The following is a 12,819-nucleotide window of genomic DNA, read 5'->3' as shown; positions in this document are numbered from 1 at the left end:
AAAATGGATTATTACTAACTATAGTGACCCTGCTATGCAGCAGCTCTCCAGAACTTACTTACCTGATCACTGAAAGGATGTGTCTTTGTCTTAGCCTTTTTTTTTTTAAGTGGTTGAAAAAAAAAATCAAAAGTTAGTTTTTTTCTACCTTTTTAAATGTACTGTTAAGCTTTTTTGTTGTTGTTGTTTTGAGACGGAGTCTCGCTCTGCCGCCCAGGCTGGAGTGAGTGGCCCCATCTTGGCTCACTGCAAGCTCTGCCTCCCGGATTCACACCATTCTCCTGCCTCAGCCTCCCGAGTAGCTGGGACCACAGGCGCCCACCAAGCCCGGCTGGTTTTGTGTATTTTTAGTAGAGACGGGGTTTCACCGTGTTAGTCAGATGGTCTCGATCTCCTGACCTCGTGATCCGCCCGCCTCAGCCTCCCAAAGTGCTGGGATTCCAGGCGTGAGCCACCGCACCTGGCCAAAATTTACTGTTTTTAATGCAGCACAAATACAATATTTGATAAATGTTGCTTTTATATATGTGATTTCTGGCATATGAAAATAATCTCTTGTTAGCTGTTTTTAAATGTCTTTTTTCTTGATGCTAGTTGAGATTTAGAGGAGAGTTTAAATGTAAAAACCCTAGAACAGTTATCTCAAGAAAAGTGTCTCCAGCCTCTTAAGCCATTATTTACATGAGGAGTTGCCATGAGCAGCAGCCATTGAATGCAGAGCAAGAGGCTGCTTTGTGTTTATGTTTTAGAATTCCCCTTTGACACCTGTCTAATTCCTAGTGTGAAAATATTGTTTGGCTCCTTATTAGCTAATTTGAATTTACTTTATGGTTTACATAAAATAAATTCTCCTAGGAGTTTATAATCCAGGAAATGTTCTTGATACTGTGAGACTCTCTGGGGAGGCATATGGTTACTTCATCCAGGATCGCACTTCTTCAAAGGAGAATGTTACCAAGTTCGCTGCTCCACAAGTGCCAGGGAGAGCATGAAGGCTCACAGTGAAACATACAATACCTGTGGGATTTTACTTTAATCCCAGATTTTCCTAAAACAGTCTTTAGAACCACCTTGAAAATAATCGCTTCACATTCTTTCCCCTATTCATGAAGTAGGGTGCCATATTATTTAATTTATAGCACAAGCATTTTGTGAGACCCAGAAATATTGATAATATGTATTAGGATGAAAATAGAAACTCTGGCTTGTGTCTTAGACCTTCAAAAGTTGGAATTTGTGGAAAATTAAGTAGCAAATTAATTTGTAGCTTGTTTTATTTCTTTGTTTTTATTACATGGGGATTTGTGGTTACAAAATAATTATAAACTTTTAGAACTGGAAAGATCTTAGAAATAATCTATTGGACAAATGAGGCAATTAAAATCAAAACACGTAAAATGGTGTGCCCAAATCTGCACAGCTCCGGAAAGTTGTCTTCCTGCTGAATGAATCCGTTTTCTGCTTTCTGGGAAGATTGAGAATCAAGATTATGCACCCTGCCTCCTCAGGGCAAATCCCACTCCGACCTTACTTACGACTTGGAGTTTGGCAGAAACTTCCGTGTTCCGACAGCACCTTGCTTCTCTGGCGGTAGTAGATTGACCAGGGATATTGATGGCTCCGTAATTCCAGCGAGATCATGACAGCCAACACTGTTGAGAGCTTCCCATAAGCCATCGTCTTTGAAGCCCTTAATATGTGTGAGTTTGTTTAACCCTGACGATGATACGCTTTGGAATAGATACCACTATTATCTCCATTTTCCAAATGAAGATCCTGAAATGGAAGTGCTTTACTGAAGACCACACATCTGGTAGTGGCAGGGCTGCAGTGCAGCGTGGCTCTCGAATCTGTGTACTACATAGCAGGGATAGGATTAGGACAATCTGAGGACAGTTATTGGCCCAAAGTTGGGCCCAGGACATAAACCAGGCCAACAGGAGCTATTTCCTGGAATTTTTCAAACAGAATCTAGAGAATAAGGTGAAGGATGTTTCTGACGGGCAGGGTGAGAGGTGTCAGCCACAGTTCTGTCAGGTCATATTTCCTGCCAGGCTGAGGAAGCTCGTCCGAGAGATGGAAGCTAACACATGTGGAGAGTAGAGATTGGAGAAGGCAGGAGTGTCGTGGGAGGGGCACTTGGCTGTATACCTGCTGTTCTCTGCAAAGCTTTTAGTCAATTACATTTTTCTCCCTTTCCTTTTCTTTTTCATATGTAAATCAAAGGAGATTGCTTAATTTAAAAAGTTATTGATGAGAGCAAATCCCTACTTAGCTCTTACTATGAGTTAGGCATGGTTATAAGTGCTTTTTATTTTATTTATACCACTTAATCCTTAAGATAATCTAACGCAATAGGTTCTAGTTTCAATTCCCATTTTATAAAGGAGAAAACAGGGGCATAGGGAAGTAACTTACCCAAAGGTATTATGGTTAATACTGTGACTACCTGATGTAGTCAAACTAGAACCCAGGTCTGTTTGACTCGGAACTTGGTTCTTAGCTCCATGCCCCATATTCCCCACATGACCTAGGACGGAGAATCTCCATTAACAGTGAAAACAAAATCATTCCCAAGTGATTCAAAAATACTATCAGAGACAGTGTTTATATCTCCTCTATGGAGCTGACAAGATCTAGGAGTGACAATTAGCTGTTGGCATTACCATAGTAAATACTTTAATATCAATAGTGATCACATATATTTTTATATTCATTAATAATAATGACGATTATTATTTTTATAAAGTGCAGTGCACTTTAAGAAATTAGAAAAAATATTCTGATTTATTTTCCTCAAATTATGTAAGAATATTTTTATGGATAAAAAAATGATAATTTAGAAACAATTAAAACTTGAAATAATTAGTAAATAAATTGGATATGGGTTTCACTGAAATAATGTTCTGGAAGTTCAAGCTAGGCTTTTAACTCTCAGTCACATGTGCTTTCTTATAAGCCGCTAGAAAAGTGTCATGTAAATACAAATTAGTCTCATCCTAAAAAGCAAAGTAAACAGCAAAACATGTACCCAGTGAACGTAATGAGCAGTCACACTTAAGCTCAAGCTTAAACTATGGGAACATTCTTTTTATCCTTCAGCAATAAATCCTGTTTTGACTGAATTGTAGTGTTTGGATAATTGATCCAATTCTCTTCACATGCGCATTTATTATTAGTGTTCTACATGGTCTAGCTAAACCCCAGTGATTCATGAAGAGCAATCATAACCGTAGAAATCAGTCTCCAAAATGTACTTCCAAAGCACAGGCCAAGCATTTCAATAAGTTGCAGCCCGCATGTACCATTAATCCTGCATGCTGCTTTGTAAGTGCTATTGGATTATTTTCAAGGCCATTTCTCCGTGTGTTCAACTAGAGAGCAAGCTCTTTAAAGGATGGACCTCAAAGGAGTATCATGAAAGAAAATATGTAATATTGCAAAGTGCTTAGCCCTTTATAACTCTCCTTTCGTTTTTATTCATTCAACAAGTTTTCACTGACCACCTCCTTGGTGCCAGGCCTGAGGCTCTGGAGATACAAGCAGTGAGCAAGAAGTGGACATGGGCCCCATCCCAACAGAGCTTACATTCTCAGGGAGGGAAGCAGCCCATAAGCACACTAGCAAGCAAGCAAGCCAGTCTGCAACAGTAATTAGTGCTCCGACGGAAAGTGTGGCATGCACTGCCCCAGATCCGTCCTTGGGGAGGAGATGTGGAGGCTGAAGCTTGAATGGTGAGACAAGCTGGCCTTATGGAGAACTGGGCAGGAGTGTTCTGGGTCCCAGGAGCGGTTGGGACAAAAGCACTGTGGTTGAAAAGCACTTGCTCCATTTAAGAAGCAGAAAGGACGTCCATGGGGTTGTGGAACCGCGAGGGAGGTTGAAGAAGAGTGGGAAGATTGGGAATGGAACGGTAGGAGAGTTTTGGAAAGGGGCCACGTGGTTTATGTCCTAAATCAGAGGTGGACACACTTTCCCTCCAAGAGCTAGGGAGTAGATGTTTTGGACTTGGTGGACTGTGTGGTCGCCATGGTGACTACTCAGTTCTGCAGCTGTGACGCAAAAGCAGCCACGGGCGACGTGGAAATGAACGGGCATGGTGTCTGCCGACACAGCTTTATTTATTGGAACAATAAACTGGGAATTTTATTATTAAACCTCTTTAAAAGATAACCCGGCCTTTATGGAAATACGACGATGATATGATAACCAAGAAGAGTCCAAATCCCCTGTGCAGTTCGGGCAGGGCTCTGAGCGCCGGGTCAGGTTCAAAGAAACGCCAGCCCCACACCACAACGTCCTTGTAAAGCGGTTGTGAATCTGTATGGCGGTACCTCAAAAAAATACCAAGAAAGGTTCCCATTCATAATAAGCAAGCCTTCCTGAAATACTTGTTTATTATGTTTTTTCACTTATTTCACATACCGACAGAGCTGTTGCCTAGATCTTTTCTTCAGTTTTAACTTATCTGTTATTGATATGTTATATTGATTGATACCACATATCAATAACATTTATATTCTGTATAATTATACATATTTTTGGAGTACATGTGATATTTTAATACAATATATTGTATATTAAAATATATTGTATATATATTTATGTATAATATACAATATGTTGTATATTAAAATATCACATGTACTCCAAATATATGTATAATCATACACAATACACTGTATAATGATCAAATCAGGGTAATTAGGATCTCTGTCACCTCAAACATTGATCTTTCCCTTGTGTTGGTAACATTTAAAATCCTTCTTTCTAACTATTTAAAAATATACAAAAAATTACCATAATTTCCCTCCTGTACTATTGAATATTAGAACTGATTTTCTTCTCTCTCATCGTGCTTGTGTACCCATTAATCAAATCTCTTTATCTGCCCCACTCCACACCCTTTCTGGTCCCTGGCAGCCATCATTCTACTCTCTAGTTCCATGAGATTATTATTATTTTTTGGCTCCTCTGTGAGTAAGAACATGTGATATTTGTTTTTCTGCACTTGGCTTCTTTCACTTCACATAATGACCTCTAGTTCCATCCATGCTGCTGTGCATTATAAGACTTCATTCTTTTTTATGGCTGAATAGTACTCCATTGTGTATATGTATCACATTTTCTTTGTCCATTCGCCTGTTGATGGATACTGAGGCAGATTCCATTTCTTGGCTGCTGTGAATAGTGCTGCATGTCATCTAGCTCTTGCTTCCTCTCTCCAAGCTTCTCCACACTCACCAAATCCAGCCCAGGTGGACTGTAATTATTGTACCCATTAAGTCTTTGGAATCTATCGTTTCCCTTTACACCAGGAGTTTTCAGGGTTCACTGAGTCCACTGCTTTTTAAATGATTCATAGTCCTCAACGTCTCCTTTTTCTCCTTCCCTATTTCAGTTTACATGAACCGTACATACAATTAATTGCTTTCAAACACCCCAACCTCCCTTGCCACTTTCTCAATGTCATTTTCACCAGCAAAATCCCTAACTTGGTTAAACCCAACTGTCTGTGTATTAAACGTGGCTGGAGAAGAACACACACCCTGGTTGGCTGCATTCTGTCTAAAACCATCCGTAAATCTCCAGTGGTAGTTTACATGACCCTACAATCCAGGCATCTTTGCCTATCCAGTTTAACTTGTTCACTTTTTGAAACAATTTTTCGCCCTTTTTTTCCCAGATATTTCCAATGGTTTACAATTTCAGCGAATTATCTTGTCACATATGTAATTGAGAGCACAGAAGTTCTCAGAATGAAACTTTCTCTTTGTTCACTGTCAAATCTGTCTAAATTCTTCTGTCTCTACGCACTCACTTTGTCTTCTCTCCTGTGGTGGTGGATGAAGATCCCTGGCTCCGATCAAAGGCAGTTCCTCACTGGTGCTCTGTATCTTGCCCTTCTCCACTTCTAGGGACTTTTACCCAGCAAAGAATCCTCCTTTTTGTGCATCTCAGTTTCCCATCTTCTTCTGAATTATGATCATCAGCTTGCTCCATAAATTCACGGCTTAAGAAAACTCTCCCTCGAGCACACTGACCCACGTCTTCCTACAGCTACTGGCCCATTTCTCTAATTCTTTACTTCACATTTTCTTTACAACCCAAGGCATCTGGGCTTCCATTAGCACCATTCCACTGAAACTGTTCCTGTCCAGGTCACCAGTGGTACCAAAGATGCCGAAGGCACCTGTGGTGTTGGCCAGTCCAAGGGTCACTTCTCTCTCCTGGTCGTACTTTGCCTCTCAGACGCATTTGACATCCATTCTGTTCCGAAGATCTTTTTCCACCACATTGCAATTCTATGCTTTTCTTTTTTGTACTTCACCGATCACTGCATTCTTCTAAGTCAAACTGTTGTCTCCTCTTTTTGTGCTGAGCACCTAAATATTTGGGCCTCAGAGTTTAGTTTTAGGTCCTGTAGTCTTCAGTATCCAAACTTTCCCTAGGATAGCTCATCCAATATGGAGCTCTTAATACTATGCACATGCTAATGATGCTAATATTTATACCCTCAGCCTAACCCATTCAAACTCATGTGGCTGCCTTCCTATTTGACACTGTTGCTTGGATGTCTAATAGACAGCTCAGTTAACCTGTGCAAAAGGAAACGCTTGTCGATTTTTTAAAATCCCTAAATTGATTACTCCTCCTACCTTTTTATCCACCCAGTTATTAAAGACTAAAATTTAGAAACCACCCTTGATCTTTTTTACCCTCAGACTCCATATCTGACCCAATAATGAGTCTTGCTAATTCTATCACCAAGATGTATCTGGTATTGGTCTACGTGTCATCTCTGTGGGAACCTCCATACTCCATGTCATCGTCATCACCACATGGAATACAGAAGCTTCCTAATCAGTGCCTTGTTTCCACTCTGGCTCCCATTAATCGTTTCATCTTCTATTTCGTTTTTACAAGCTAGCATAATTCTTCGAATAGCCCGAAGCAGATCACGTTATGTTATGTCTCTGCTCAAAATCTTTCAACAGCTTCTAATGCCTTTTGCTTCAAAGGAATCAATTTGAAATCCTTCATCAGAGCATATGGGACCCTGTTTTCTCTCCATCTTTGTCTCTACTATTGTCCGTCTCGGTCACTGCAGTCCAACTAGTAGGTACTGACTGACTTGCATCATTTGCGTATCACCTTCCTGCCAAGGCATCCACAGACCACTCAATTTAAAGTAATTCAATCCTAGTCAAGTTTTAATATTATTAATCTGAATTATTTTAATATTAATAAGACTATTCTGTGTTACCTTAATATTATTATTCTGTATTATAGACTTCTAGTCTGTATTATAGACTCTAGTCTTCAGTCATATCTGAAATTATTTTGTTGACACGAGTACACAAGAGTGGAGGCCTCATCTGTTTAGGTCCTCTGTGGTATTCCAGCACCTAGAACTATGTCTAGAGCAGGACAGAGACTCAGTAAATGTTAGATCAATGTATGATGCCTTTTACTTTCCTAGATTCGCCAACTCTGCATCTCTTACCTTTACATTCAACCTTCACATTAAAGGCCCAAGAACTGGTCAGACAAAGACAGCCTTCTCCTCTGCACACAGAAGGTAGAACAGGGCCATGACTGTATTAATATTTTACTCTAGTAATTAATAAAGCCATCATTTACGGAGATTTCTCATGTGCTTTTATCCATTCTTTAATTTACCCTGTCAATCACCTTGCAATGTGTATTATTGGAAATCTAGTTTTTGCTGTATGTTTTCCCCTTCCTAAGGGGGCCACCCGTTCCTGATTCTGTGCAGCTCTCCGGCACCTCCAGGTCTGGTGGAAAAATCTTGCTTCCCTGGACCAAATGCTGGACCCATGAGCTGGAGAGTCAGGGTTCGCCTTCTCCCTGGAAACATTAATTGGTTCAGGGATGGTCACATGATCCAAATATGACTAATTGTTCCTCTTTGGAAAGCTGGTTGGAAAGAGTAGGAAAGTTGCAATCTTTTTTTCTGACAGGTCCAGAATTACATAGGACCTGACATATTATGGCCTCTGTCTGGAAATGAAACCCATCCCAGAAAAAGCAGGCCTGAGAGATGGAGAGCGCGCTCGTCTGAGCTCACGAACACCGCCTGAGTGAGCCCGTGCTTGCTATCTTCCACGCTTTTCACAAAGCTGTGGTGAAAAGTCTTTTTGTACCTAAGCTAATTTGAGTTGCATTCCACAAACCCTTGACTAATTCAATTATTAGTCTTATTTTTTAACTGGGGAAAATGAAACTTAAAGTTAAGATACTTGCCAGGAAGGAAATACTTGAGCAAATCTTTCTTTAGTAAATAGGATAGGTCTAATATGGACAAGCATTTTAATTATTTTGATGATATTTAATTTTTTCCACTTTAAAAACATTTTATTAGGTTTTTTTCCTTAGTGTATATACAAAATTCACTCAGGAAAAAACCATCTTACATTAAGGTAATTCTTTGGATTTTTTACATATATATATGTATATTTTTTTTTCTCAAAGCCCATTGTTTAGTCACTAGAGTGAAGTTCATTAAAGAATTGACAGCAATTGGAAATTATGTAAAATGATATAGGAGTCAAGAGAAGGATTAATGAAATTTGGTAGTTGATACTCACAAAGTAAATGTGCAAAATTGATTACTTTACCTCAAGACAGTACTATCTTTCAGGAAAGTAAAACAAAAAATGTGTCTCCTGTATACTGGCTACATTCTAAATTCCATAGACTGAACACGAAAGACAAATGGACTTACGGGTTAAGAGACAAGAAGGGTACTCCCGTTCTTATTTTACACTATTGGTAAATATTCGAGTGTGCCAATAAGCAAAAGGAACATTAGTTAATTCAGAAAGGAGAATTCACAGATTATTGGAATACTAATCGCACCACATTGGCAGCCTCGTCAAATACCATTTTGCTTTTTAGATGGTTATACCCTTCACTCACTTAATCAAATCAGAAAACTTGGTCATCTTAGATTCCCCACCCCTTTTGTCCACCTTCCCTGTCATTACCGTTTCAAATGGGCTCTCTTGTCTTAGAGTGTGTGTCTCGAAAGCAACCTTGGCTGCACGCTGCCCTGGCGCAGCATCTCCTGCTTGCCCAATCTCAGGGTCTCATCTTCGTGCATCAGGCTCTGCCTGTGACAGTCCAGCCTCCGGAGAGCAGCCTCCACAGAGCCGCGAAGATTTATTTAAAAGAACACGCGGAACTGCACCACGTTGGTGCTTAACTCTTGAAATCTCTGTTACCTGAAGAGTAAAGTTCAAAAATAGACTCCTTAGAGAAGTACTTATTTGTTAGGAGCATAGTTGGAGATGAGGGTACCAGGAGAGATGAGATATGGGCCTTCCTGTAAGGTATTGGTGTAAGGTTGTGTGATCGGGAGGGTGGGGTGATATCCAAAAGCAGCCATCTTCATAGAACACGGAAAGCTTGTTACAGATAGGGACCAGAGCCCAGTGAAGCTCAAAGGGACAGGACTTAGCATCGCCTCTGTTTTCAGAAAGGCTTCCTGGAGGAAAGATGACAAGTTGAGGCTCAAAAAGTCATCCAGGCTCACAAGAAAAAGAAGCATAGATTATTATCAGGCAGTTATAAGAGCAGGAGAAAAGGTACGAAGAGTTTTTCAATAATGGCAAACAGTTCAGTATTATGAAAACATAAACAATGATGTAGGAAGCTGAGGCTCAGAGGGATGGAGAAGGAAGTAGGAGTGAAGGATTCATGAAGATCACATATATCACATAGCCCTTTAACCTCTACTGATTGCATACTCTGCTGAGGATACAGAATAAACCAGAAAGGAAGCTCGCCCAGCTTGTCTGGAGTTAGCAATCTATAGCTTTAGAGCCAAATACATAAAAGTAGTGCAAGTTCTGATGAATACTATGAAGGAAAATGTAAGTTATTGATATAAAAAGTGAGAGGATAGATGTACTTCAAATGTGATGGCCAGGGATGGGCTCTCTGGGCAGGTCTCATTTGAAAACAAGAAGAAACTAGTACATGCAAAATTGGAGAGGGTTCTATTGCAAGGACCCTATGCTAAGAAAGAGCTTGACTTCTTGCAGAACCAAAGGAAGACCATTGTGCCTACAAAAGCAAGTGGGGATTGGGGAAGCGGCCAGAAATGAGATTGATGAGCTAATGAAGCACCTTCTTCTCAAGGCCCTGGAGAGCATGGTAAATTATATGGATTTCACTTCAAGTTCAGTGAGAAACCTTTTGATGATCTTAAATAAGCAAGCATACACCATGGTATGGAGTTTGCATATCTTGAGTAATGGGGAATCAGTAATCGGTTTTAATCAGGGAAGTTCATAACCACATCTAAGATGATTCACTCCAGAGGTTGGATGAAGAGTGTTATAAACATGAAATAAGACTAGGGTAAAATGTATTGATTGGGAGGACATTGTAGTTATGCAGGCAACAGATCTTGAGGCTGGTATTTGTATAGAGAAAAGGACACAACTGAAAAATATTTTAGGCTAGGTGCGGTGGCTCATGCCTGTAATCCCAGCACTTTGGGAGGCCAAGGTGGGCAGATCACCTGAGATCAGGAGTTCGAGACCAGCCTGACCAACATGGAGAAACCTGTTTCTACTAAGAAAATACAAAATTGGCTGGGCGTGGTGGCGCCTGCCTGTAATTCCAGCTACTCAGGAGACTGAGGCAGGAGAATCACTTGAACCTGGGAGGTGGAGGTTTCAGTGAGCTGAGATCGCACCATTGCACTCCAGCCTAGGCAAAAAGAGTGAAACTCCATCTCAAAAAAAAAAAAAAAATTAGAGGTAAAATCATCAAATGTTGTAATGAGCTATCTGAAAGAGTGAGTGTAATAAAAGAGAGAAAGTAGTTTAGAATAAGAGTTGATTTTATGACATGGTGAATAATAATGCCATGAGCTGGTATTAGATAATATAAGAAAAGGGTACATTTGGAGGAGATCATTACACTATCCCTTGAATTTTGAGAGTTTGAGATATTGTGGAATAGCTAAGTGGTTATCAATAGGTGGAAGTTGGATATAGAAATCGAAAATTCAGAGAAGAGCAAGCTAGAGAGACAGATGTCAAAGACATCATCATATATATATTTGGCAGTTCAAACTATGAGTGAATATGAAAAGAACATAGAATGAGAAGAAAAGTAGAACAAGAGCTGAATTTTGAACGACATCAACATTAAATGGCAGGTAGAGGAGGGCCCTCGTTCTGAGATGAGAATGAGTGGTAAACAAGGGAAGTGAACACGTGTGAAGCCAGGGAAGTGGAAAGGACTCAGAAGGAGAACACACATGACACGCAAACGCAACAGGAGACCCACTGAGATAAGGATGCAAAAGCGTCCCAGAGAATTGGCAATAACAGGGTCAGTGATGTTGGTCAGAGCAGGGAGAGCGCAATGGTGTGGCAGAATTAGGACTGCAGTGGGATTAGGCAGGAGGAGGGGAGATGAAGTAATTCTAAGAACATGGATCGGTCTTCATGAAGGGAAGGGTAGAAAAGAAAGAGCATGGTGTCTGGTGAGGGGTACCCATTTGTTTAGTTCTTTTAATGATGCAAGACATTTCAAGCTTTTTATAGACTAAACGGAAAACACAAGAAAAAAGGAGAGATTAATGAAAAAGGAGATAATTCATTAAGTATGATCCCAGAGAACAAGCAAAGAGCTTGGAATCAGAGTCCCTGAGGAGAGTAGCAGAGAACACCAATCTGGAAGTAGGGTCAATCACAGAGGAACCTTGAGGGACTGACAGGTCAGCTCTTCAGCACAGAGCCAGGAGTACTCACCCTCTGCCCTCCTCTGTCTTAAAGCCTCTTTGCACCACTCTCTTCTCCACAGATTCTCAGTCCTTTCCACACCTACAAGTTCTGCTTTAGCCACCAGAGAACCAAGTCTCCAAGGAACACCATACACTTTCATCCTTGTGTAATTCCATGGTCTCCATCGTCTTCCCTTTTAACTCCCCTCCCCAAATCGACTTTCTTGCCCTATGTCTTAGTCCCTTTGGGCTGCAATAACAAGACATCTGAGACTGGGTGATTGATGAAGAACACAGATTTATTGCCTACAGCTCTGGTGGCTGAGAAATCCAAGATCAAAGCGCCAACAGATACAGTGTCTGATATGGGCCTGTTCCTCAGGAATGGCATCTCCCCGCAGTGTCCTTCTAGGGAGGAAGAAGCAAGGATGCCCGCTGGGAGGGAACTAATCTCATTTGTGAGGGTGGGACCTTCATGACTTAATCTCTTCCAAGTGGCACACTTCTTAATACCATCATATCAGGTATTAGGTTACAACATATGGACTTTAGGGGCCACTAGCGTTCAGTCCATACCACCTAACTTTGGCCTAACACTCATCCCTTCACCCAAAGTTAACATGGGGAAATATTTTCATTATACTTCAGATCTTATAAAAATGTTTTCTCCTACTAGTCATCTAGATGCACATAAATAAACAGTACTTCCTTTCCCACATTCCCTTGGATATGTTTGAAACCTAGCTAGAATGGGACTTCTGTGAGGCCAGGAGTCATGCTCTATTTATCTCTCAACCTTTGGTGTCTGGTGCAATGCCTGGCACATGCCCGACATTGTGTTGAAGGACAGGATGCATATCTACAGTCTTCATGTTAAAGATGGAAGCCTTGATGTCTCCCCTTAAAATTATTCGTCTAATAACTTACATACCTTCTCTAGCTCAGAAACTTAAAAAGCATGCTTAGTAATATGCAGAACCCCTTGTAACTCTACTTGATGGATGCTCTCCTCTTTTGCATCTTCCTATTATCTCATAACATGAAGCTGAATA

General features: G+C 40.6%; 1 long non-coding RNA gene across 1 annotated transcript; it reads right to left on the bottom strand.

Annotated features, from left to right (window-relative positions):
- Positions 1-405: 405 nt before the first annotated feature.
- LOC108586059 lies at positions 406-10,570 on the bottom strand. The gene is made up of 3 exons (XR_001902751.3): positions 8,613-10,570; positions 1,536-1,776; positions 406-1,465 (listed from the first exon to the last, which is right to left on the bottom strand). It is a non-coding gene; the product is annotated as an uncharacterized LOC108586059 (long non-coding RNA).
- Between the last annotated feature and the right edge of the window lie 2,249 nt (positions 10,571-12,819).

This window comes from Papio anubis, chromosome 3 (assembly GCF_008728515.1).
Source record: "Papio anubis isolate 15944 chromosome 3, Panubis1.0, whole genome shotgun sequence".
Lineage (NCBI taxonomy): Eukaryota > Metazoa > Chordata > Mammalia > Primates > Cercopithecidae > Papio > Papio anubis.
The sequence above is the reverse complement of the archived record's forward strand: the minus strand, read 5'-3'. Positions and strand labels throughout refer to the sequence as shown.